This window comes from Myotis yumanensis, unplaced genomic scaffold (assembly GCF_028538775.1).
Source record: "Myotis yumanensis isolate MYYU_CA2020_CCGP unplaced genomic scaffold, mMyoYum1.0.hap1 SCAF_7, whole genome shotgun sequence".
Taxonomy (NCBI): domain Eukaryota; kingdom Metazoa; phylum Chordata; class Mammalia; order Chiroptera; family Vespertilionidae; genus Myotis; species Myotis yumanensis.
In genome coordinates this window covers 58,863,458-58,890,853 of record NW_027223758.1, presented here as the reverse complement: position 1 = coordinate 58,890,853, position 27,396 = coordinate 58,863,458, and the positions used below count along the sequence as shown (strand labels likewise).

The 27,396-nt window shown below is 36.8% G+C and overlaps 1 pseudogene; it reads right to left on the bottom strand.

Moving 5' to 3' along the window:
* Nucleotides 1–749: 749 nt before the first annotated feature.
* Nucleotides 750–1,371, bottom strand: LOC139013495 (PRELI domain-containing protein 1, mitochondrial pseudogene; annotated as a pseudogene).
* Nucleotides 1,372–27,396: the final 26,025 nt, after the last annotated feature.

Genomic DNA, 27,396 nt, shown 5'->3' with positions numbered 1-27,396 from the left:
CTAGTTTTTCTTTGTGGGCCACTGCTCTGCGGCTTATTTATCTTCTATTGCATACGCACAGCATGCCCCTAAAACATAAAAATGTCCCCTTCAGTGTCTCTGGGTAGAAAAGTAAATTTGTGACTACTATGACATATATGTAATATACATTTATTTCAGAATTTTGTATTAATATTAATCTATAAAATAAATGAAAATATAAAGATATACAAGTATTTAAAAATAGAGATGAATGACCAGTAGAAATAATTTCTTCAAAAACAAGATTATTGTATTTATATCATAACAAATTATATAACATTGAAGGGGAAAGATTTTTATTCTAGAACACAGCCCGTTTGTCTTCAAACTGTTCGGGGGGTGGGGGGACACAGAGGAGGAGCTGATTGAATTCAGCAGGTACTTATTGAGTGTCTGTTATGTGCTAGATATTGTTCCAGGGACTTGGGATGCAGCAGAGAACAAAACAAAAGTCCCTGCCGTGGTGGAGCTTACAGTCTCGTACCCTTTGCCTGCACACTGTGACTCCCGGCAGGTCACAGCACCGCTCTGCCTCTGTCCTCAGCTACTTGATGTGGGAAGAAGCAGGCTTGGCCCAGATGTGGGTAACGCGCCTGATGCACTGTAGATGCCAGACAGACACCAGCCCAACCCACCACCCAGACAGTAGGTAGGGCTGGAAGCTGACTTTTAATAATAAAATACAGAGGGGAGGATGGAGGGAGTGCAGCCGGATGGTCTGGTATGCGTCACCAGGGCCTGGACTGGCTATACAAACTGCTGCTGGCTGGCTTGCTGGCTGCCCTGCTGGCAAGGTCCTTGGCCTTCACCTTAGCTGCCAGTGCCATCTCCTTTGACTTCTCCTTGGCTATCTCAATAAGGGGTTTGGAAGGGGCCTCACCTTACAGCTTGGCCAAAATATATTCCAAACCTTTCATTGTCTTTCTTGGTCACATTGCTTTGGAACCGGGCGATTCCAAATTCCTGGACAGCTTTGGAGACGCCAGACAAGCTAGAAGTGCCCCAAGCTTCCTCATGGATTGCCGCGTGGTCACTGTTATAAAAATTCACACAGTAAACACATCGTTCCTCCCCCACCATCAGCCAGGCGTGGTTGATGTTCCAGGCGACGGTGGTCATGGTCTGGTACTGTACGCCGAGTGAGCAACATTGGCAAGAATCAGTCATTCTGCCAGCAGGGCATCCAGTTGGTCTTGGTCAGGAGATTCGGGGGCAGGAGCTTCTAATCAGGGGCCCCCTCCTGGTGCTCTATGTCTTCTGTCAAGACATGTTTGCCATAGGGATTCGGCCAGGGAGCACTTGGTCCCAGGCACTCTGGAGCACGCTCTGGCCCAAGAGATATTTCACCATCATCGCGGCCAGAGCTGGATCAGCACCCGCGCAGCATCAGGGTGCAGAGCACCTGGGCAGGGGGAGGCCAGTGGGGCTCCAGCGCCAGCCGGGCATGCAGCTCATCAGGGCATCCCCACCGCTGCCGCCGCCATGAAGAGTTCTGTCTTCTAGCCATTTTTATTAACTTTACAGGTCTTTGCAAATTGACGGAAAGGACCAAAATAGGATAAAATGGGAATAACTGTTGATAATACTTACATCAAGATCTTTCTTTGTTGCTTTTATTAGGAGGGACTTTGACATTTAAAAAGATCATAGTTTGAGACAAAGAAAACTCAGTAAGAAAATTACAAGTTAATAATTATCTTTCAGAAATATATACTTTAAGTGAAGAAAGTATTCTTGGCTCTCATCATTTTCTTTTTCTCCCCCTGTGATTTTCTGTACTACACCGTGTCCATGGTAACCTTCATAGCTCACAAGATCACTTCCAAGGTCCTGCACAGCCAATCACGGCCCTCTTTTATGACATCACAGGAATAGAATGGGACAGAATGCAATGGGATAGAATAGAATAAATAGAACAGAATAGAATAGACAGAGTGTATCATGTATGGTAGGAGTTAACATTTTGAAAAAGTTTTTTAATTAAATTAAAATATATTTTAGTATGTTTATTGTCTGCTACAATTCTAAAGGAATAATACCAAATTTTCTCTTGATTCTGTGAGATTTTATTTTAATTTTCTTAGATGAGATTATTGTCTGATAGCCTACTGGATATTCATATGTTAAGGCTTTTGTCTATTTTTCTAAAGAATTCAGATTTCTTTATCATCATCAGACTCCCTGCATTTATTTCCTAGGGTTGCTATAACAAATGACTACAAACCAGGTGGCTTGAAACAATAGAAATTTATTTTGTCAGAGTTCTGATAGCTACAGTATAAAATCAAGGTGTGGGCAGGGCCCTGTTTTCTTTTCCTACTTCTCATGGTTGCCAGTAAGCCTTGGTGTTCCTGGACTTGTGTCTGTGTAACCCCAGCCTCTGTTGTCACAGGCTTACCTGATCTCTGTGTCCTCACATGGCATTTCTTTACTTTTATGTGTCTCTTCCCTCTTGTTCCAAGCTGACAGTGTTTTTACTGACATGGTTGACTGGTCTATGAGTTGCATGTCTAATCTCTTCATCAAAAACTTAACCAGCATACCCCTGGCTCTGTTTCCAGAGCAAGTTATCTGAATAGAAGTTTCCTAATCATCAAATTCTCATTCTTTTTGGCTTAGCAGTTCCTTCTTCAACTTATCTCTTTCTCATAGCATTTACTGTAAGTAGTAAGGATAATATGTAGGTAATATTGCCAATAGCTGATCAACAGGAGAATTATATTTTGCAACAGTAATAGTTTACTTGACACCTCTACAAAAAATTCACTTTTGGTGAAACTTAATTCTGTGTTTTGAAGACATATTACAAATATTGGCATACAACTACCTGATTTATTTGTTGTAGTCTGTAAAGCTTATTTTAAAATGATATTTTACTTCAAACAGCCGAATAAATAGGCTTCAGGCAATTTCATAACATTTTTTAGCTGTGTAAAGAAGCATGTTATTTTGTTAAAAATAAATCATTGTAGTATATATTTTCTACTTTATTCTTAACCAGTAGATATCACAGACTTATTTGTTCAGATTATTAAGTGCCTTCGAACTCTCCTAAGCAAGGCTTTGACAATCTGTCTAAATCATTTTTTATCGCATTGCTTGCAGGAAACTACTCTATTGTGACTAGAATATGAAGGGTCTGTAGTACATTAATTCAAAAGAGATAAAAGCAATTCATTCATAACGACAAAATCTTTGAAAAGGTAGTTAAATACTTTCATGCTACATTGTACTATTTAAATTGCTCTAAATGTTTATCATGTAGTAATCTCAACAAATAATGATGACAAAGCTAAGCCAATGTTTCTCAAAAAGTGGATGGCATACCACTAGTAGGACAAAATATTATTTCAGGCAATTCAGAGACCAACAATGTCTAATAGTAACACATTTATGTTAACATATGTGCTAGTCTATATAAGGATCCTCAGTGAGCCATTTCTTTCTGTTTTCAAGCCATGATTTAGTAGCCTGCCACACTGATTCTGCTTTAACCAATGGGATATGGCAGAAGTGATGTTGTGTCATTTCCATGCCTAATATTTAAGGAGACCTGAGCCCTTCAATGGTTTGTTATTTAGAAAAATCTGAGCCAATTCATGCACCTGGTTTTGCTAGGAGACTATGTGTCAAGACCACGTGGAAAATACAAGTGATGGAAAAGAAGCTCTGGAACCACAGGGAGAGAGAGGCTCACCATCCCAGTGGCACCACTGAGCCCAGACTTCCATCTATCTCTGCTGAGGCACCAGTCACATGAATTAAAAAATCTGGGAGATTACAACCTCAGCACCATCTAACTGTAGCCACAAAAGAGATGCTGAATACAACTAGCAGAAGAACCGTTCAGCACGAGTCAACTCTTCTTGAATATGAGAAATAGTAAAATTGATTTTTTAATGACACTGAGTTATTACAGTGTAATAGAAAACCAAACAATAATTGGTATCAAAAGTGGGTACTTCCATAGCAAAAAAAATGTGGTATTGGAAGGACCTGAAGGTATCATTAATGAGGTCTGAAAGGCTAGTATGGAAATCATGATGGAGGATAGAATCAAGGGAACCAAAGTTATCTTATATAATAAAAGCATAATATGTAAATTGACGTGTTGGTTGGGGGTGGGGCCAGTGAGCAGTCAGCACCAGGCCAGATAAGGTGCATGCCAGCAGGCAGAGGGAGGGGATGGCGATTGGGGGGCAGCAGCAACCAGCGGTGGTTGAGGGGCAATTGGGGGGAGGGGGCAGGAGAGGGCAGGGCTAACTGGCCATCACCTGACTGGGCCACCCTGTTGCCTCCCACAGAGGGAGGCCAGACAGCAGCTTAGGCCCACTCCCCATGAGAACAGGCCTAAGCTGTCAGTCGGACATCCTCTGAGGGTTGCCGGACTGCGAGAGGGTGCAGGCTGGGCTGAGGGAACACCCTCCCCCTGCCCGAGTGCATGAATTTTCGTGCACTGGGCCTCTAGTATAATAATAAAAATCAACAAAACCACTGCCTGAGATAATGTGGATAGAAAAGGCATGTAAGAAACTTAGATTTAGTTGTGGATATTTCAGACAAAAAGTTGAAAATGCCAGTAGATTTATTTTGCCCCTTGACAAAGTATAAGAAGCCTGAGAAAAGCTATGATTAGAGATTTCTAAATGAATTGACAACTTCATCCCAAACATTAACATAAACTAAATATGATATATTGGGCTAAGCACTGATACTAGAGATGCATTTGATCTTAGACTAAGAAAATGTGCTTTAGCCCTAACCGGTTTGGCTCAGTGGATAGAGCGTCGGCCTGCGGACTAAAGGGTCCCAGGTTCAATTCCAACCAAGGGCATGTACCTTGGTTGCGGGTACATCCCCAGTAGCGGGTATGCAGGAGGCAGCTGACTCAATGTTTCTCTCTCATCGATGTTTCTAACTCTCTATCCCTCTCCCTTCTCTCTGTAAAAAAATCAATAAAAAATATTTTTTAAAAAAAGAAAAGAAAATGTGCTTTAGGCATTTAAGCTGTTATAATGGAAGCAAATTACATTCTGTGTTGAATTCTAAGGAGTTGTTTTTGTTCTACTGAGAATACACAATTATTTAGAAAAAGTATTTTTAAATCTGTAAAAATTGTCATTTATATTAAGGGTAGACCTCCAAATTCTTGACTATCTTTGAAGAGATGGGGAATATTCACAAATAACTGCTATTTCAGACTGAAGCATGTTGACTTTCTTTCTTTCTTTTTTTTAAAAAATATATTTTATTGATTTTTTGCAGAGAGGAAGGGAGAGAGATAGAGAGTTAGAAACATCGATGAGAGAGAAACATCGATCAGCTGCCTCCTGCACATCTCCTACTGGGGATGTGCCTGCAACCCAGGTACATGCCCTTGACTGGAATCGAACCTGGGACCCCTCAGTCCGCAGGCTGATGCTCTTATCTACTGAGCCAAACTGGTTTCGGCGACTTTCACTCAGAAAGTCTTCCATGTTTTGTGAGGTAATTAGGGCATCAAGTTCCTCTGGAAGAAATAGTTAATAAGATTTAAGTGCAGGAATTTACAAGTTAATTTCATTTTCTACATATATCTGCTCATTTGAAAAATCTGTGTTTGTATTAATCAGAGTGGGCTAGATTAAGCTGTGGCAATAAACAACCCCACATATTCTTTGACTTACAAAACATGAGTGTGTGTGTTCAGTTTGGCTGGAGCTCTGCTCCACAATGGTGGCCTTCATTTTAGAACCTGTTGTGACACATTGCCACCATTGAAAGATTTGGAATTACCACAGCTGGGGCAAGGTAATATAAGGAACTGTGCACTGGCTCTTTTTTTCACACTTTTAAAATTTATTTTTTTAATTACAGTTGACATACAATATTATATTAGTTTCAGTTGTACAACATAGTGATTGGACATTTATATACCTTATGAAGTGGTAGGGAATATAGCTAACTAGAGGCCCAAGAGTAGGCCTTCGCAGCCGTGGCCGATACCTGGATCCCTCCCTCACAGCCTCGGCTTCCTTGATCCCACGGCTGCAGCCCCAGCTTCATCAGGAAGGGTGTCCAGTCTAATTAGCATATCACACTTTTATTATTATAGACTAGAGGCCCGGCGCACGAAATCCGAGCACGGGTAGGGTCCCTAGCCTGGTCAGTGATCAGAGCTGATTGGGGCCTTCCAGCTGCCGGCCAGGGTCTTCTTTTGTTCCGCGCCACCCCATGATGGTAAGCACACGTCATAGTGAGCAGTCGAACTCCTGAGGGGACAATTTGCATATTAGCCTTTTATAATACAGGATAATATTGTAATAACTATGTATGGTGCACTGGCTTTTAGAAGCTTCCACCATGAAGTGACCCCCATCATTCCAGTCATCAAAGCAAGTCACATGGTTAAATTTCAAGGGGGCAGTGAAGTGCAAGCCAAGGATAGTGTGAGCTCTCTAATAAAACCAGTTTTCTTACAAGTTAAGTTTGTGCAAATATTAAGCCTAAAAGAATCTAAGCATCACATAATTAGAAGTATGCATATATTCTTGATCTGATTGATGTCTTCTTGTTGTCTGAACTGCTTACTGCTTATGCACTTTTTGAAATGTTTGCTATAAACCACTTGGATTATTATAAAAAGGCACTTAAAATATTTCAAAGAAGTTCTTACTAAACATTTTTTTCTAGTCAGATGGCACTAGTAAGTTGAAAATAAATATTTACTTGTCATATGTGGGCACTAATATAACTAGATCCATTCATTCTGTTGCTTACTTAAGATGGCAATTTGAAATAAAAGTTCAACAAAGGTCACATATCTTTTTAGTAATTAATCCTCAGTACCTGACTATATCAGAGGAATAAGTAATTGTTTACTTTGTTTTCTTATCATGTGGAAATTTTGCTTCTTTAAAAACTTTAAAAAGTAAAACTCAGCCACATCATCTTCACTTTATGATAAGCCAAAATTTTCTCTTATCAATGACTAATCAAAAACATTATCCATTTTCTCATTTAGTAATGTAATTCTAGGTATGCAATTTTGCACATTGAGTAGATTTAGCATTACATATATATTCTTTAACATAAAAACTTGATTTTAATCATCTTTACATTTATAATTATTCTATTTATGGCAAGTGAGATCATTTTAAATGCATAATAGTGATACAAAATTATTTTAAATACATACATTTTAATAAAAAGTAATAAAACATAGAGTAGCACAGATATTGGCGGAGCATACATACAGGTAAAAATTGTTTAAAGGTAATGGGAATACTGATGTTTAGAAAACAGTAATGTAATGAATAGATTACAAATGATTATTTGAATTAAAATAGAAAAATAATCAGCCCAAGATTGTTCTGAGTTCAAAGTTATGATACTTTCATTGGGATTTTGAATCATGAATAAATTTTGGAAATGCTAAAGATTTTAAAGAATTGCTTCCAACTAAAAAAAACTGATTTTCTAAGTCTCCATGTTAATAATGAGTGTTTAAAAATCAGAAAAAGATATGCATTGTGCAAAATAATTTACATAAAGTACGTGAATATATACATACTAAAGCTGCTTTTTGTTATAAAATATTTATAATTATATAAATAAGTAAAGCATTTCAGACCCATAGTGAATATTTAAATTGTTATTTTTCCTCTCTAAAATGCTGTTTTGAGATACACAAGAAGAGTGAGCATTTCTTACCAAATAACTGACTGCCATGAAAGTTTGCTCTTAGCCGCAGCTGTCTTTAAGATAGGGTGAGCAACTGCTTGTGTGAAGCCATTTTGGAGATGTTAAAAAGTCCACTCACTCCCATGACACTATAGGAAAAGCTTTGCTTTTTTCCTATATGGTATGACTCCTTATTAAAACCTAAATAATCCTAAGAAGGGCATAGTATTCTTATTTCCTATTATTATTTGTAATTTGGTATGAATCAAGTCCCTTGAAAATAAACTTTGTTTAGGAAGGAGTAAGGTCTAATATTTTAACTGAATATTTGAGAGGAAAGTGTGAAGAATGTGAGAATGGGAAAGAACACAGATAAAAAACAAATGTCAAATATTTCACAAATTTGCCTGAATGGTGTGACTCAGTGGTTGAGCGTCAAACCATGGTTGATTCCCAGTCAAGGCACATGCCCTGGTTGCCTTTCTCGATCCCCAGTGGGGAGTGTGCAGGAGGCAGCTGATGAATGATTCTCTCTCATCATTGATGTTTTCATCTTTCTCTCACTCTGCCTTCCTCTCTCTGAAATCAAGAAAAACATGTTTTAAAAATTCAGGACTATACCTAACAGTTAATCTAAAATCAGTTACTAGTGATGATTAGGTCTGTTCAAATAATTGAATCCAAATAATTGAATCGATATCCTCTCCCCTGGGAACTGACGTTTAGACCACTTCACAACCCACATTCCCTTCCCCTTGGACTACATTTCACTTGCTAAAACTACATTCCACTTTCTAAGACCACATTCTGCTGGGGTCCAACCCCAGCAGGTCCAGGGGTCCTCAAAGGTATGGACGGAGTCAGCAATGAAGTAATGACACGGAGACAGCGTTCAGTTGATCAGCAGCCTAGTCAGGACCTCTAGCCAGGATCTCCAGCCAAAGTTCTGGTTAGGATCTGATTAAGATCTGATGAGGATCTGATGTTTATTGTCTTGTTACATCTATATTTATACCAGCCGATTTTAATCCTGTCAAATTCTATTGCAAAGGTTAGGGCGTTTCTTATCTACATTCCAGGGAGTAAAGATTATGTAGCTTAACTACCCGCCTGGCACTTAATTAAGGGGTTGTATCCCCTCCCTAACCTCAGGGAAAAATCCCCACCTGGGGGAAACAACCTTTCTCGGAGAGGTGACCTTGGTTAAAACACATGGCACTAAGGAGAGCAAACATATTAAGAACAATATGCTATATATGCCAGGTCCCTTGAAACATATGCTGTGCAGATGTTTCTTTCCTGCAGCGACTGTGTCAAGCAGCAAGGATGGACCGGCTTCCGGCAAATTCCCCTTTTTTTATTTTTTAAATGATAGCACATGCAAATCAGTGGCCACCTCTCAGATTGGGCTGTTTAAGACTCGGAAGAAGACTGGCAAGCAATGACAATAAGCATAGCTATAAACATAGTGGATGGATTGCACAAGGAGCCTTGTTTCTGTAGAAAGTTGCTGGCCTCTTCAGTCAAGGGATTTCAGCTGTCCTCAAGTCGGTGGTTTGGTTGTCCTTGTTGATCTGGCTAGCGGGCGGCGTCATTGGCGACGGGCTTCCCAAAGCATCAGCAAGTTGAAGGGCTGCATCACAGGGTCCATCAAGGCCGTGCTTGATGGTGGTGTTGGTGTCCGAGGAGGAGTAAGCTGTGCCCTCTGGGTAAGCTGATATGGAAGATGGAGGGTAGTAGAGAGAAAAAGAAGAGAAAGCAAAAGAACTACAAGGCATGGAAGTGTTTAGAAAAAAGAGGGAGAAGAAAGGGAAGAAGGCAGCATCCTGACACAGACCTTTCCTTCAGCTGCCCCTTTCCCTGTGGTCCAAGGTAGAAATGGGAAACAAGTCCTGTTGCAGTGAGAGGGCAGCTGCTGTCAGCCAGTCTCTGTCTTTACCTGGGTCCTGATCTGAGCTGGGCATGGGAAGCAGGAAGCAGCCATTGGGGCAGGAGACCTCCCTCAGAAGGGGTGAGGGTACAAGCCCCCACATAGTTGGGGGGATGAGGTTCTGTGCCCCACCTCTGTTGACCCCAAGTTCTCTCCTTCCGGCCCATCTGCGACTGTGCTTGTCTTAGGTCGTTCCTCCCTGAGGAGTCTTACCCGTCTTTGACTAACCAGCCATCCTCCGGGGCCAAGCAGGGTGATGTGAGGTTCAGTTCTGTCTCTTTGGTAGCCTATGCCCCCGTGGCCTCCACGCCCAGCAACTGCCTTGGGATACCCTCGCCTGCTGGCAGGGCCCCGGCATTGATCACATATCTTGGGGAACCCAGGTTTCTTCTCCAGGGAGGGCCCAGCTCACACCATTGGGCGAGAGACAGATCCATGGTACCAGCCACCATGAGGCTTCAACCTCAGCATGAACAGAGGGCTCAGGCAACAGCTGTGGGCAATTGGATTGTAAGAAGAGGGTCCCTCTTGACACGAGGGTAAGAGGGGCCAATACAGGACAAAGGAGAGTCCCGGGACAGGGCTTTCTCAGTCCAGGATGTCAGGCTCTTGGCACAAGACAACTCCACTTGCTAAGACTATTATCCTTCTCCTGCAGACCTTCCCAGGACCCAGAATGCCCAGAGAATTCTCTGCCCAGTAAAAGCCCACCTAGAGTCCTTTAAAATCTCTGACTCCTCATCCCTGGGTGCTGGCACCATTTTGGGTGTCAATCCATCTGGTATCCAGATGACCTAATACATTCATAATTCTTTTCCCCTTTCAGCCTCATGCATACCTCCTTTGGCGACCCTAACAATGACATCCCACCAACTCCTTGTGGATCCTGACGATTCACATTCAGAGCCTAGATAATGGAGCTAGTTCAAGTGATATCCCAAGTTGTATTCACAGCAATACAGTCATGAGACCATGAAAACTTACCATTTGCCTGTGTCTGTGGTGAAAGTACTTTTGCCAGTGAGCATATGAGATGCTGCTCCTCTGCCTCCCATGTTAAATCCATGATCCTGAACACTTACTTCTTGGGGAGTACAATTGCAATGGGATACCCACGATAGTAGATATGTCGTAGACCATCAATCTCTATGTACAATCTTAAGGACCACTTATTCAATGGAAGAAAAGTATTTGCTGAGTTGAAGTCAAGTTTCCTAAGCTAGCCATGAGAACCACTGGTCTATGGAATCAGAGGAAGGGCTTGGCCAAGAGGGCAAGAAAGCTACCTAGTAGGCACAAAAAAGTTTTTCAAATTAAAAGATGAAAAATACAAAGAGGATAGAACACTTGGATATTCTAGGATAATATAACTTCAAATAGCAATGAAAAATATGAAATACAGTACATAATTTGTGTGCATACAATCAACAAATATATGGGAGTAATAATTACTGTTTAGGATCAGCTGGAGAGTTCTTCCTTTGTGGTTTCTCATACAGTCAGATAATGGCTGCAGTCATAGGAAGGTTGACTTGAGTGGGCACCCAAGGTCGCCACTCCCATGGCTGACAGGAGGTGCTGGCCATTGTCTGGGAGCTATACTGGGTTGTTGAGGAAGCACAGATTTGGTCTTTTCAGTATGGTAGTCTCAAAATGAGTCAGATTTCTTACATTGTGTCTCAGTGCTCAAATATGAACATCCATTAAAAAAGAGAAAACATACAACATTTTTTATGATGTAGCATCTGAAGTCACATAACATCACTCTCACTCCTTTCTATGCAAACAAGTCACAAGTTACATATCAGTTAGAGTTGAGATACAAAGAGCCAGTTTCTTTAGCTAATTTCTATTGGAAGCCTTATAAAATAAAAGCTATTGTTATCTCTTGATTATCTATTGAATTGTTATTACTTTGTAATTTCCACGAGAGGGAAACCAGCCCTTTTCTGAGGAAGAGGTTTATTGTTGTGGGCTATCCTTTTGATAGAATGTAGAGTCATAAAAATGGTTTCAATAACAAGAAACATATTCATTTTACTTTTTAGTCATAAAAAAGTCAAAGGGTAAAATGACATTGCTGTATTCACCCAGACAAATAGAGCTGTTAAATTTTGCCTAACTGCTTGGCAGATGAGCTGAATTTGATAAGCTGCTGGCTGAGAGGGAAGACATGCAGCATAGAAACTTTATCAGTGAAATTTTTCATTATCACAGAGCAAAGGAAAATGGCAGTATTTATAAGTAAAAATAGTTTTCTCATCATTCCACAGAGGAAATCTATCCTTAAAAATTTCAAACTTTGGGCAAATATACATAGTCATAGAGTACCATTTATGTTTCGAAATATTAGAAACATCTTAAATGTCCAAAGTTAGGGAAGATTCTGATGAATGTAGCCAATAACAAGTATATTTTTGAGGAAGTTTATATTATATGGGAATCAAATGGGAAAATGCTTGTAAAAGTACGTATTGAAAACTCAGAATATAAAATACTATTTGTGAAATTATTTCAAATAGTTAAATAGAAAAATTAAAAACCCCCAAATTTTATAAACCATTAATAAGACAAGTTAGAGAAAAATTTAAAACTCGTGTTTTACTTATACATTGTATACATTTCTCTTTTATAATAAAAACCTAAAGCAGAGATTTTTTACTTTAGAATGTTAAAAAATAAAATATATTTCATACCTGAATACACACCTACTCAGATGGTAAAGGATTTACAATTCTCTTCCTTCATGTACTTGTCTTTCTACATCATAATCTGACATATTTTCTGATGATGCCAAAGTTATATCAAATACAACTCTTTCTTTTTTGCTTTTTCTAATATATACAGACAGAATTCTTTGCTCTTAAAATTGTGTTCGTATAGGATATTTTTAAAGATTGGGATATAATTTACAATAATAAAATTCACCCTATTAAAGTATATAATCCAGTATACTTTATTATATACGTCAGTAGTTTTTACTATATTCACCAAGTGGTAAAACCAGCACAACTATTTTAATTCCAGAATATTTTGGTCACCTCAAAAATAAATCCTGTGTCTATTAGCAGTCATATTTTATTCTTTGCTTTCCCAAACTCTAGAAATTTATCAGCTTTCTCTCTCTGCCTATAAGTGAAATCATATAATTTGTGGTCTTTTGTGTCTGGCTTCTTTTACTTAATATAATGTTATAAATATCTATCCATGTTAGCATCTATTTTTACTTCATTCCTTTTTGTGCATTTTCCCATTATTTGGATATACCAAATGTTGTTTATTTTTTCATCAGTTAGTGGGCATTTGTGTTATTTCAACTTCTCCGGCTATTCTGAATAATGTTGCTATGTACACGTATGTACAACTTTTTATGTGAACAGATGTTTTCTATTTTCTTGGGTATATAACAGAATTGTTTTTGCTGGGTCATATACTAACTCTATGTTTAACTATTTGAAGAACTGTCAGCTTTCCTAAGTAGCTGTACTATTTTATAGTCCCACCAGTAGTGTAATGGTTCTGATTTCTCTACATCTTTGTCAACACTACTCATTTTTTGTCTTTTTAATTACAGCCACCCCAATAGGTGTGAAATGGTACCTCATTGTGGTTTTAATTTGCATTTCTTAACAACTAATGATGTTGAGCAACTTTTCATGTGCTTATTGTCCATTTGTCTACCTTAGTTGGAGGACTATCTATTCAAATTCTTTGCCCATTTTTAGTTTTTTGGGTTGTTGTTTTTTTTGGTCTTTCTATTATTGAGTTTTGAGTTCTTTATACATGCTGAATACTGGATGCTTATTAGATATATTATATATAAATATTTTTTTCTGATCTGTGGGTTGTTTTTGTACTTCCTTGAGAGTGTCCTATGAAGCACAAAAGCTTTTACTTTTGAGCAAGACCAATTTATCTATATTTTCCTTTGGTTACTTTGCTTTTGAAGTCATAGCTAAGAAGCCATTGCCTAATCCAACTACACAAATATTCACACCTATGCTTGCCTCTAAGAATTTTATAGTTTTAGCTCTTACATATAGGTTCATTATTCATATTGCGGTGATCTTGTAGATGGTGCACAGAGGACTTTATACAGAACTTTTCATTATACTTGATCCTGCATCACTCTTTACTGAATTTATTCTTTACCTTCTTCCTTTATATTTTGATCTCCTAGAATACCGCACACAGGAACTGGTAGTAATAAGTCTGAAAAAAAGGATTATTTTTTTAAATGGAATTGAACTCAACAGGTTAAATGGTAGCATTAATGTATTACCCCAAATCTGTTAACTTTACATGAGGTCCTTCAGCTGTCCGGTCTACATAGCATACTATGTTTTTATTATTGTAGATATGAATTACATATAAAATTTTATAATAAAAATTCCCATTATTTCATATAATTTCAGTTGTTAAGTATCAGAAAAAGCAAATAAACTACAACTTGCCATCCACTCCTATCAGTAGATAGGGGACTCACTTGTAATATACTCACCCAAGATGAGCTTCTGGAATATAAAGAGGTCTGGTGAAGTGGAAACTACAATGGAGACACAAATGACCTTCCTCATGTAAAAGAAGAGACCTTCCAGTAGGAAGACAATAGGAAAAAGTGAGAGTAATTGTCTCTAGACAGTGGTCCTAGTAACAACCTAGACTAGAGGAAAGAGAAATCATCTCCTAAGACAGAACACGGAGTAGTGGGAATGTGCTCAGAGTCAACCAGTGCTTTCAATGGTAGCCTTGGATAGGCAGGTCAGGAGTTGTAAAAAGGGCCTCAGATTGAGCACATAAGAGAAAGAACCTAAGTAGAAATGTATAAAAATTAATTTGTAGAAAATGGAACACATTGCAATTATGCATTGAGAGACATATAAATTTTTGTGTTTTGTTTGTTTGTTTGTTTTAATGTTTGCTCCGATGGGGCATATTAAGCTATTTATAGATTAAAAAGAAATGATAGCTCTCTGTGCTTTTAAGTTAATAAAAAAACTTTCATGAAATAAAAACAACTAATAAAATTGTTTTTAATGCAAAATAAATCATGCACCAATGTTGGAAACAGCACTTAATGATTCCATCAATTACATGTGGTGATCCTAGTAGACAATTTGGCTATTCAAGCTTAAATAAACTTAGCTAAATACTTCCATGTAGGCACTGTGTGCCCCAGGGGATTACAAAACAAAGAGAAAACAGCATACCCAAATTAAGGAATTTAAGGCTGTGAGATAATTTCAGTTTCTAAAATTATTAACAAGAACACACGCAATGGTAGTGAGTGCTGTAGAAAATCTTTTGTTGCTGTTGGTAGTAATAGCTCACATGTTCACGAAGGAAAAGAGGGGAGGATAAAATAGAATCACTTTATCAATGTTCTCTTTTTCTGTTAATAAAGTGAAATTTAGTATATATCCTATTCAAAGGGTTTGTTAATACAATAAAAAAATTTTTTCAGTGAAATATCTACGTAATAGCATATGAAGTGCCAACTATATGCCGTGTACAATTCTCTCAAGCTATGACTGTCACCTGTAGCAGTGGGGACTGGAGATGAGAGCTTGGTTAAAATCAGGTTAGGTTCTTGTGTTCATTCACATCCATTTTGAAGAAAATGTGTATGTGGAGCCTGAACTAGCTAGAAAACCTGATACTGAATCAAAGTTTTTGAAAGGTACAGAATCACAGAGACCATTTAATGTGAAGGAATGTGTAAAGATGAAGAAATTTGCCTATAATTGACTAAATTCAGAACTTAGTACAGACCTTCCTCAGACTTCAACTTCCCTTTATAATAAATGTGCACAAATGATCAAGTAGATCTCTAATATCCCATTCGCCCATTCCCTTTGTTCAATCCTCCAATATGACAACCCTTATCTTCCCAATCTGGACCAGAACCATGGTTTCCTAACTGATATTCCAACTTCCAGATTTGCTCACCTCCAAGATCTGAAACACTATTCTTCATGTAATAAATTCTCAATATATGTTCATGGAATTAAAAGTTGTCTTGGCAATCACAAGAGAAACAAAAGGGCCTTACAGATAGATGAAATGCAGGGAATTATGAAAGGGGGTGGTGTTTCCTGAGAATGATGGTAAATTTTGTGTAACTGAAAAATATGGCCATATGTAATTCACACTGGTGGTATTTGTTGGTGTTAGATTGTAAAAGAACACATATGATCAATGTAGGAGCTCTTAAAATAATCTAGGAAATGAGAGCCTGACCTTCGCAGTGGCAGATTAGATGACAAGCATATCTGAAGACAAAAATCATGCCCATATTATATGTATGAAGTAAAGAAAGGAAAATAGTAGAAGATTCCTCTGTGGTTTCAGCTCAAGAAACTAGGTAAATAATGACATCATTATTTGATCATAAAATGTACAGGAGGTTGATCCAAAATTAGGACACATTCTTTTTTCAGATAGGGGATTTTAGATAGTGGAAGGATATAGAACATGGCTACTACTCACATACAGTTGGAGGTTGAATGTTTGGACCTTACCATCACTGAGATGATTTCCATTTAGGATTGGACAACATTCACACAATGATTAGAGTAAATTCTTTTTATATCAGAAGAAATTTTGAAAAGGAGGACCATATGGCCACCTCTTCCCTAAAATCACTCTTCTTTGCCTTGTTGAAAAACGTCAAAATAAACAAGCAAAATATGATCTCAACGGCAGCCAAAAATAACATATTGCCTCTCTCTGTACATCCTCAGAGCACCTGGAAAACAGTGAGAACTTTACTGTTGGGCCAAGGTCTGTGCTTAATAATAGAAATAATGGGATTCACATGCTTTTGTGACTACATCTGGGAATCACTTGGAACAGAGTCCTAGTTACTAAATAGTTATCTAAAGGTTATATCACCAAGCAGGATTATGAAAATCCAAGTACCAAACAATTGCCTTTATTTAAATTAAAGGCCAATCTTATAAGTTAATTCTGAATAATATTATGCAGACAAGGGTACAACTGTTTCTTCATATTTTCACTTGTCCAGAAAGTTTCCTCACTGAAATAGTTTAAAAAACGATACTTTTGGGTGAGTTTTGACTTACTTTCAAGCGTCCTAAGTCAAAGGCAATACAGTGTTTGAGCCATCACAAAAGAGTTGATCGCAATGCAAGACAAAAAGTAAAAAACAATTAACATGTGACATAATTATATGTTAAAAAAGACTTCTTGATCTAGAGGGCTGTAGTAGGTCTTGAATATAGCTTTGTTTTATATACAACACATTTATTCTTTCATAAGCATTTACTGACCACTCTATTAGGCATGAAAATACAATAGGAACAAGTCCTCTATCTTTTGGACTAAAGGCTCCTGTGCTTTCAGCAATTTCTTGTGTAATAGGATTTCAGTTCCTTCAACACTGTTTCTCCTACTCTGAAGATACTCCAGCTTCTTGCTAACAACTTGAAATATCACTAGCAGAATTAATTTTACTCCTTCAATAATCGACTGAAATTAGATGTAAAAACTAGAAGACTCAGTTTCCCAGATTGGAGAGTTATATGTCTGTTAATGAAACTACATCTTACATTATGTTTTTAGGTAGGCCTGCCTACTTTTGATTCACATTGAGCTTATGTTAAGCTTTTGTTTTGTTTTTTTAACATAAATTGCCATGATATTTTTCTAATCTACTTGATCAGATGATCTTAAGAGGGTATGGGGGATAAATGGTGATGGAAAAAAATAAAATGAAATAGAGGAAAAAAGATATAAAAACATTAATGGGGAAAAGTTCTAACAAGAGGTTATAACATTTATTCCTATTATGTTTCATGTTATTTTAGCTCATTTTCTGAGCATGCCGGGATCTTTGTGAGTATTCGGTCCTCTGATGTCATCCTTTTCTAGGAATATTGTGGCATTGGGAGACTTAATCAGCTTAGCTTCCTTATTCAATCCAATGACAAAATTGTAAAAAGGACACTGGAGAGCCCTGTTTTGTACCACTATTGATTTTTCAAATTGTTATCCTCGGTAACTGACACGATGCATTAATCAACATTCTTGAAATACAAATGTTCAAATAGATATGATTTTTACTCATTGGGCTATAATCCAGTGATCACTTTTCAATCTTGAGCACAGGATATGAAGGTGTATTACATGCATCACTGAAAATCAAGGTAACTTTCCAGTATTTGTAAGCTTTTCCAGGTTTAGTCAATAATCCTATCTCATTAAAAATTAGCCTATGAGGATTTTTCCTTATGCATATTTATTTGTTTGTATTGATGGCTAGTTTCTTTGTTTAAAGAGAGTTATTAAATTACCTTTTCCAAAGTACTTTGTAACATTTTTCTGAAAATGACATAAAATTTGGCAATATTTAATATCAGAACTTTTTCTTTATCTTCTTTTGAAAAACGTTATGGTAACATTGGTACATCTAAGGTCAAAAGTCACCAAACTCTTTTTTTCCATCAACAACATTTCTTCACTTGTATTTGCAAGTTCATTCAATATATTTTACTTCTACACATTTTATGTACCTAAGGCTGTTTTACCATATCTCTCATTTATCGAGTTTCATCTCTCTTAATAATGTTTTAAAACTTTTCTATATTGCAAGACTTTCTCTTTAATTAAAAAATATCATTAACAATAATAAGGACACGGAAAACAAGTCAGGTAGTTTAGTAGCATTATGCCATCTGCCCAAATGATTGTGCTTAGGCCATCTTTGCTCTAATTTCAAATTTGTTTTACAAGTCATGTGTTTTTCCTTACACTAAGTCATAAGAATGGAGGCTGGACCATGTTTTCATAGACATTCTTCATTCTGTTTGTCTTTTCAACATTTGAAATTGTGATTTTCAAACTCTGACTTCAACAGAAACACCCCATTGAAAGTCATTTTGTTTCTTGAGAAGCTTTGCTCTTTCTGTCAATTAGGAATAACTTGTGAATGTATTACTCTTAGAACGAATCAATTTTGAATGTCCCATTTAAGAGTGTCTCACTATTACATCATATCTATTTCCTCTATGTAATTTGGAAGTGAGGGAGTCATGCTTCATTATAACAATATCTTCTTTATTCTAATGTCTTCCTATGTCATTTCTACTTAATACATTCCAATTTTTATTGTTTCCCTTATTTTTAACAAAGTAATGCATGGACATGGTAACAATTAAGTAGTATTAAATAATTTATAATATTTAATATTATTTCTTACCATTTCCAATCCTGATACAGAAAAGAAAGCATATGTAGTAGTTCTTCTAGTGATTCTTCTGGTGGTTGTACCTTTAATTCAATAATACACAGATATTTCTTGATTTATCAAACAATTTTATTTATTTTCTTGTGAATGATTAAGAATTTAGCTCATTTCAAATACCCCTGACTAGCTACTTCACAGTGTTTCTAATTGTATTAGTTATTTCATTATTTTAGTTCAGTCATTACGTGACTTTTTGACTTTAAATAGAGTTATCTATACAACTTGATCCATCAACTTCAGTCTCTGCTTCAGTTGAAGGTATTAGCTCTCCAACTTTTCCTCATCTTCCTCACATTTACCTTCTAAATTCTGTCATATATGGCTTTATCTTTACAATGGCAGTACCCATGTCATTTTATATTCTTTTGTAACCATATTTAAATATTGTATAAGTTGATTCTGGAAACTCAATAAACTGTATTTACATTATTACAGCTGTGTAACTATTGCCCCAGGAAGAACACACTGATCCAGCGTACCCAGGGCCACCTGAGAAAAATAGTTGCTTAAATTCCAATCAAACAAATGTGCTTTTTGCATACTTCTTCAATGGCCTGAAATCATTCCTATTTTATTTTGTTAACCATGGCTTTTTAGTATAATTCTTTATTTTTCTGGAATTTCTCCTTTGTCCTACACTTCCCTGGGTCAGAGAATAAATATGCAGTCCTCAACATAAGAACGTCCAGTTCCCAATTATTTCATCTATTATTTGGAATTGATCTCATTCTTTTGAAAGTCTACTTCTTAGAGTCCACTGACTGACATCTGATTTGATCCAGTACTTCTAGGCTTACAACAGACAAGTCACTCCAGTATGTTTAATTTCATTCTTAACTCAGTTATAGTTTCTTTCTTGATTTTTACCTTTAGATTGCCAGAGTACACGCTTAGAAATTTTTTAATATAATGAATCTTCTATTGTTTTTATTATTAATTTGAGAGAGAGAGAGAGAAACATTGATTTATTGTTCCACTTATTCATGAATTCATTGGTTGATTCATGCATGTACCCTGACCAGGGGTCAAACCTGCAACCTTGGTGTATCAGGATGATGCTCCACACCAACTGAGCCACCCAGCCATGGCAGAAATTTCTTTAGAAAGGGCACACCAAAAGTGAACTTTCATTATTGCTGCAAGAATTTCATTGTCCTTTTTTGTACCTACAATCAAGTAACAGTTTGAACAGGCAGTGGGATTCTAATTATTTTGTAGGTATAATGTCTCTCTCTCTCTCTCTCTCTCTCTCTCTCTCTCTCTCTTTCTCTTTCTTGCAGATTGATTTTAAAATGTAAAATGATGCTCTATTATACTTTCTAAAAGGGTAATTTTTACCTTTAATTTCCCAGCCTTCAGCTCCCCTCCACTGGGAAAAAAAAAGGAAAGAAAATTATTCTGTTAAAATGACTTAAACTCATTGTTATGATGATCAAATTCACTCAGTTTTCCTTGAGCTAAGGCAGCCCAGGTTGGGTTTTTAATCAGAAATGGTTTTCCCTCTGGATGGTGGTTCAGTCCTACCAGGATCATGCCAGAAGTGAAAAGGTCCTCAGAAGTCCCTCTTCTTCTTCTTCTTTTTTTAAAATATATTTTATTGATTTTTTACAGAGAGGAAGGGAAAGGGATAGAGAGTTAGAAACATCAATGAGAGAGAAACATCGATCAGCTGCCTCTTGCACACCTCCTCCTGGGGATGTGTCTGTAACCAAGGTACATGCCCTTGACCAGAATCAAACCTGTGACCCTTCAGTCTGCAGGCTGACACTCTATGCACTGAGCCAAACCGGTTAGGGCAGAAGTCCCTCTTCTTCATTGTACTCTTCTAACTCTATTTTCCATTTCCTGCATCTTTTTGTTACTGATGTAAAGAGCAAGCATAGAATGTTTTGCAGGGCTTTATTTGAATGAAAACAAGCCCTAAAGAATGCTCCTTTTTAAAAATGCGACTTCTGACTTCTTTTGTTACTGTCTTCAGTGACATCTGAATTATTTATACTGTTCTTCATTCTGGACTAAAACATGTCAGCGGCTCCCCATTGTTAGCTAACCATGCTAAGTGCGTCTTGCTCAATGACACTGAGCATGTGGCTCTCCTTACACTGTGCTGAGTGCGTGTGCATAACAGAGACAGCACTGGGGCACCTCTAAAACGTGACCCCCTTGTTTCCCAGAGGTCGTGAAAAGAGTTGAGCATTGAACCTCTATGCAAACTCAAAGGTGTTATATTGTGAAATAAAACTTCTACCAGAAATCTCTTTCTGAATGCCTCTGTGGTGTTGGAATGCTAACACAGAACAACGCCAAAGTCTAAATTCTCTGTGGTAGTTTTATAACCACCTCATTATTCTGAACTTGGACGCTATCAATCAGAAAGAAAAAAGAAAGACAGAAAAGGAATTGCATGAAATGTCAGGAGGCTTTATTTTCATTTAAGACTTGCAAAGAGCCTAAATTTATGCTACTAGTTCCAGATTTAATTGGAGCAGGTGCCTGATATTCCACAACCAGACAGTCAAGGGCTCAAGAAAGCAGCATGTAAGGGACGGGCTACTCTTTAAAAGGATAATGCACTTTGCCTTAGCAGGTGTGGCTCAGTTGTTTGGGAGTTGTCCCCTGTACCCAACGGTTGCCCGTATGTAAGCCTTTGCTGGTGGATTTTCCATGCACTTACCGAGGAAATAATAACAATTCTATGCAAACTCTCAAAAAGTGAAAACTCATTTTACAAGGCTGGCATTACTGTGATATTACAACCAGAAAAGACATTCAAAAAATATTACAGATCTACATGACTCATGAATATAAATGAAAAGCAATTAACAACATATTAGCAAATTAAATCCAACAATATTTTAAAAGCATAATAAATCATGAACAAGTGAAGTTTATCACTGGAAATCAGAGTTGGTTTAACATTGCAAAACAATCAATGTAATTCACCATTAATAGATTAAAAAATGTGATCACCTCAATAGATTCAGAAAAAACATCAGACAAAATAACAACCGTTACTGATAAAAGTTCTGAGTAAGCTAGCAATTGAAGACATCTTCCCCAACCTGCTAAGAGACATCCATGAAAGTACTATATGTAACATCATAATCAATGACAAAAGAATAAATATTTTCTCGCTAATTTCAGGAACACATAAAAAAGGTCTACTTTCACTACTTCTATTCAATATCGTACTGGAGTTTCTAGACATGAGGGAAAAGGAGGAAAGGAAGGAGGGAAGGAAGGAAGGAAGGAAGGAAGGAAGGAAGGAAGGAAGGAAGGAAGGAAAGAATCAACATTGTAGAAGTAAAACTATATTTATTCACAGATGACATCATTGTATATTTAGAAAATCCTAAGGGATGAAAAAATACTAAAACTGATAAGTGAGTTTAGTGGCTCTGCAGAATAGAAAATTAATCTACAAATATTAATTGTATTTTGATATACTTTCAGTAAACAATTAGAAGTTAAAATCAAAAGTGTTGCATTTATAATAGCCTTAAAATCTAAAAGTCTTCAGACAAAATGTACCACAGTTGTCAAGATTTGTGTGCTGAAAGCTACAAACATTGCTGAGAGAAGTAAAGACCTAAATAAATAGAGAAATATGTGGTGTTTATGTTAGGATATCATTTCTCCCCCAGCTGATCTTTAGATTCAAAGGGATCCCAACTGAAATCCCAACAGTCTTTTTTTAAATAGAAATTGATACCCTGACTCTAAAATATAGAAATGTAAAACATCAAAAAGTAACTAATTATCTTTAAAAAAGGTGAAAAAAATTGAGTTCAATGATTTATACAATCTGACTTTATGATTTATTATAAAGCCATAGTAACCAAGACAGTGTGGTATTGGCATAAACATCTATATCACAGAATACGAAGTCCAAAAAAGACTCACACATCTCGTCAATTCATTTTTTAAAAGGTTGCAAAGGTAATTTGGTGGAGAGAGGATTGATTAACTTTTCAACAAATGGCACTGAAACAATAGCATATGTGTATGCAAAAAATAAAATGTGATTCTCCTCAGTATTTATCCTGAGAAATTAAAGCTTAAATGCATACAAAAACTTGCACATAAATGTTCATAAAAGCTAATTTGTAACAGCCAAAAGCTGGGAGAAAAATCCATCAACATGTGAATGGATAAACCAGTTGGGATATATACATGCTACGGAAAAGTATCAACTACTATCAATTACACAACAACATGGATGACTCTCAGATACTATGTTGAGTGCAATAAACCAGAGAGGACAAAGTACATATCTGATAAAGGCCTAATCTCCAAAATTTATAGGGAACTCATACAACTTAACAAAAAGAAGATAAACAATCCAATCAAAAAATGGGCAAAGGATCTAAATAGACACCTTTCAAAAGAGGACATTCAGAAAGCCAAGAGACATATGAAAACATGCTCAAAGTCACTAATCACCCGAGAGATGCAAATCAAAACAACAATGAGGTACCATCTCACACCTGTCAGAATGGCTATCATCAACAAATCAACAAATGACAAGTGCTGGAGAGGATGTGGAGAAAAAGGAACACTTGTGCACTGCTGGTGGGAATGCCGACTGGTGCAGCCACTATGGAAGACAGTATGGAGTTTCCTCAAAAAACTGGAAATGGAACTCCCATTTGACCCTGTGATCCCACTTCTAGGAATATATCCCAAGAAACCAGAAACACCAATCAGAAAGGATCTATGCACCCCTATGTTCATAGCAGCACAATTCACCATAGCTAAGATCTGGAAACAGCCTAAGTGCCCACCAGTAGATGAATGGATTAGAAAACTGTGGTACATCTACACAATGGAATACTATGCTGCTGTAAAAAAGAAGGAACTCTTACCATTTGCAACAGCATGGATGGAACTGGAGAGCATTATGCTAAGTGAAATAAGCCAGTCAATGAAGGAAAAATACCACATGATCTCACTCATTCATGGATAATAAAGACCATTACAAACTTTTGAACAATAATAGATACAGAGGCAGAGCTGCCTCAAACTGATTGTCAAACTGCAGTGGGAAGGCCAGGGAGGGGTGGGGGGCAGGAGGGAGTGGGGTAAGAGATCAACCGAAGGACTTGAATGCATGCATATAAGCATAACTAATGGACATAAGACACTGGGGGGTAAGGGAGGCCAGGGGATTGTCAAGGGCGGGGGCGGGGGGGTGGTGGTGGAAAGGACACATATGTAATACCCTTTGTAATACTTTTAGCAATAAAAAAAAAATAAAGTTTTGATTGGAAAAAAAAAGACAGGAGAATTTTGGAGGGAATATGTCATCTTGATTGTTGTAATGGCATCATGACTGTTTCATACACATACTACACACACCACACACACAACTTGATAAAAATTTATTAAGTGCGATTTAACATGTGCAGGTTATTGCATATCAGTTATATTTCAACAAAGCTGTTTAATACAACTGCATAGTTCTTTGCCATTGTATAAATAATAAAATTTCCTTTTCTGCCTAACTCAAGGTAATTATTGGGTATATTAACCATGTTTTAGGGTCATAGGATATGGATCATGTCAGTATCTCTAAAGTTAATTAAGCCCATTTACCCACGCAAATAGCCCTGGTTTTTTAAGGTTTGTAAAATTTTGTTTCAGCTTTTTACAGTTTATTTATTGTTGGTGATTTCAAAATTGCTAACTTTTGGATTATTGCTTGGAATCTGTTATAGAAATGGAATACATAATTTAGTTGTTAAAAGTCAACCAAAGACTATAAGATGTATTATAAAAATACAATCTTTGAGGCCAATAAACTCGGGTTCAAATTCTGACCCTGCCACTTACTGGCTATGGATCCCAGGAAAATTTTATAACTCAAGTGTCATTTTCTCCATCATGGAATAGGACTGCTTTTGGGTAATTTGTAAGCTTGGTTGGGAGGGAAAAAAAATTCTGTGTATGTAAGGTCTAGTATACAGTAGTCACTCCCAAAATTTTTCTTTCCTTTCTTCACTGTATTAGATGAATTAACACTAGCTCTGTAGCTGATAAACCTCAAAACCTCAGAGGCTAAATGCATTAGAAATTTTTTTCTTGCTCATAGAATATCCAATTGGTAACTGGGGTTTTTTTTGGTGGGGTCTCTGCCTTTTTCAGTACAAGCCATACTCTGTGTGTCAATATCCAGCCAGGCTTTCAGAGAGAGAGGTAATGGAAAATATGGTAAGAGATTACAACGGACCAGGCTTGGATGTAACACATGTCATTTCTACAACTGTATTTATTTCACCAGAACACAGTCTTATGGGCATAGCAGTGATGTAGTCTAGGAAAGGCAGATTAGCTCTGTGCCCAGGAAGAAGTCAGTATCAAGTTTTGGTGAACAACCTGTATATTTTTACCCTGTTCCCTGGGTAATTAGGAATGAAGTTCTGAGAAACAAATGAATGTTAGGATATAGCCTTGGCAATGTCCAGTGTGTAGAGCTGTGGTAGGGCTCTATTTCAGATAGTTCCAATTGCTGGTATGTTAATTTTTATGTGATATATTATCACTCAAAATACTAATTCTTGCAAAACTATAAAAATAACAATCATTCTGGACACCATCAGCTACCATTTCTTTTTCTTTTTTTTTTTAACTTATCAACAATCCCTTAATTTTGTTATTAAATTTATTGGGGCAACATTGGTTAATAAAATTATATACCTATCATTTCTTTGGAATGCCAACTTTTTAACAAGAATTGCATTGTGCATTTTACTAATTTCTACTTTAGAGTATAGAATTCTTAAGGACAAAGACACATTTTGGTGTTTTATTTTTTTTCTTCCAAGTGTCCTGCTACCAAGTAGAGTAAGAAGAGTCTGTGACATTTTTGAAAGAGTGAATGTTAGAAACTGAATCCTAACTCCTAGAAAATATACCTGTGTCACTCTAGCTTCCTAGACATGAATGTATACTCACCTTTAAAAGAAAAATGTACCTTAAAATATCTTAGAATGGACATATCAATATTAATAATGCATGTCTGAGAGCTATGCTTCTGAGGATTCAATAAAATTATACCTTATTGCAAATTTGTATCTAAAGAAATTAATTCTTAGAGAATGTGGCTTATTCATGGAATTCTTTGTGCATCACTTACTCAGCTATTCACCAATCACTAGAAATTCACTGGTGATGTTCCCTAAATTATACATTCTCTCACTAACAAAGGAAGATGATTTTCTTTTAAACCTTTTGAAACAATAAAAACAAAGTAAAATTCTATACAAGCATATGTCCCCATTGCTGCTTTAGTGCTGGGTTCTGCTACTTTCAGGCCATTCTAGTTTTATGAATTATTTTAATCTAGATTATCTTTAACAAACATCATGTTTAAAATGGTATTTTTCTCCAGACATATCAAGAGCATATCAATCTTTCCATGAAAAACTGAAATATAAACTGGAGTTGAAACAACAAATTAAATGTAATGCAAAAAATTATTAAGATTAATAACATAATTATTCTTTCAGTTGGCTGGATATATTGCATATAAAATTAAAGGTCAAATTCTAATTATATTATTTGTTTTTAAACAGTTTTACTCAATGTAGTCTGTCAAGAACATTTATGTCTCTGGAGAAATTAGAACACTACATAATTGTAAGCATTTTCTTGAAAGGGTAAAAAAGTCTTGCTCAATTAAAATACTAAAAGAAGGACTGCTTTTTTCAGCTTTATTGTGGTATAATTGTAAAATTAAATTTTAAGATATTTAGCCCTAGATGATTTGGCTCAGTGGATAGATCGGCAACTCACAGACTGAAAGGTCCTGGGTTCAATTCTGATCAAGGGCACATACCTCAGTTGCAGGCTTGATCTGGTCTGGGCACGACGTGCAGGAGACATCCAATTGATGTGTCTCTCTCACATCGATGCTTCTCTCTGTCTGTCTCTCTCCCTCCCTTCCACTGTCCCTATAAGTCAATGGGAAAATATCCTTGGTTGAGGATTAACAAAAAATAAATAAATAAAATATAAAACTTAAGATATTTAAAGCGTGAAACATGATAATTTATATATATATATATGCACACATATATATATACATATATACATACATGTATACATACATATATACATATATATACTCATCACCTCACATATTTATCTTTTTTTCTCTTTTTCTTTTGATGAGAACATGTAAGTTCTCTCTTAGCAAATGTCAATTATACAATACAGTGTTGTCAACTATAGTCACCATGTTTTCCATTATCCTCAGTTCTTATTCATCTTACATCTAAAAGTTGGTACTCTCTTACTGATGCAGACATTCTTTGGGTCCAGGAACCCCAGGGTTTGTGACCCAATGCCCATTCTTGGCTACATACAGCAAAGAATTCAAGTGCCAGATTGGATAGAGTTTAAAGTGAAAGTGAACTTTTGGTGAAGCAGTGAGACAGGGAATGGACTACTCCACAGACAGAGCAGCCCCCTTTAGTGGAATTTGCTTCATTTATTGAGGTTCATTTAATGGGGA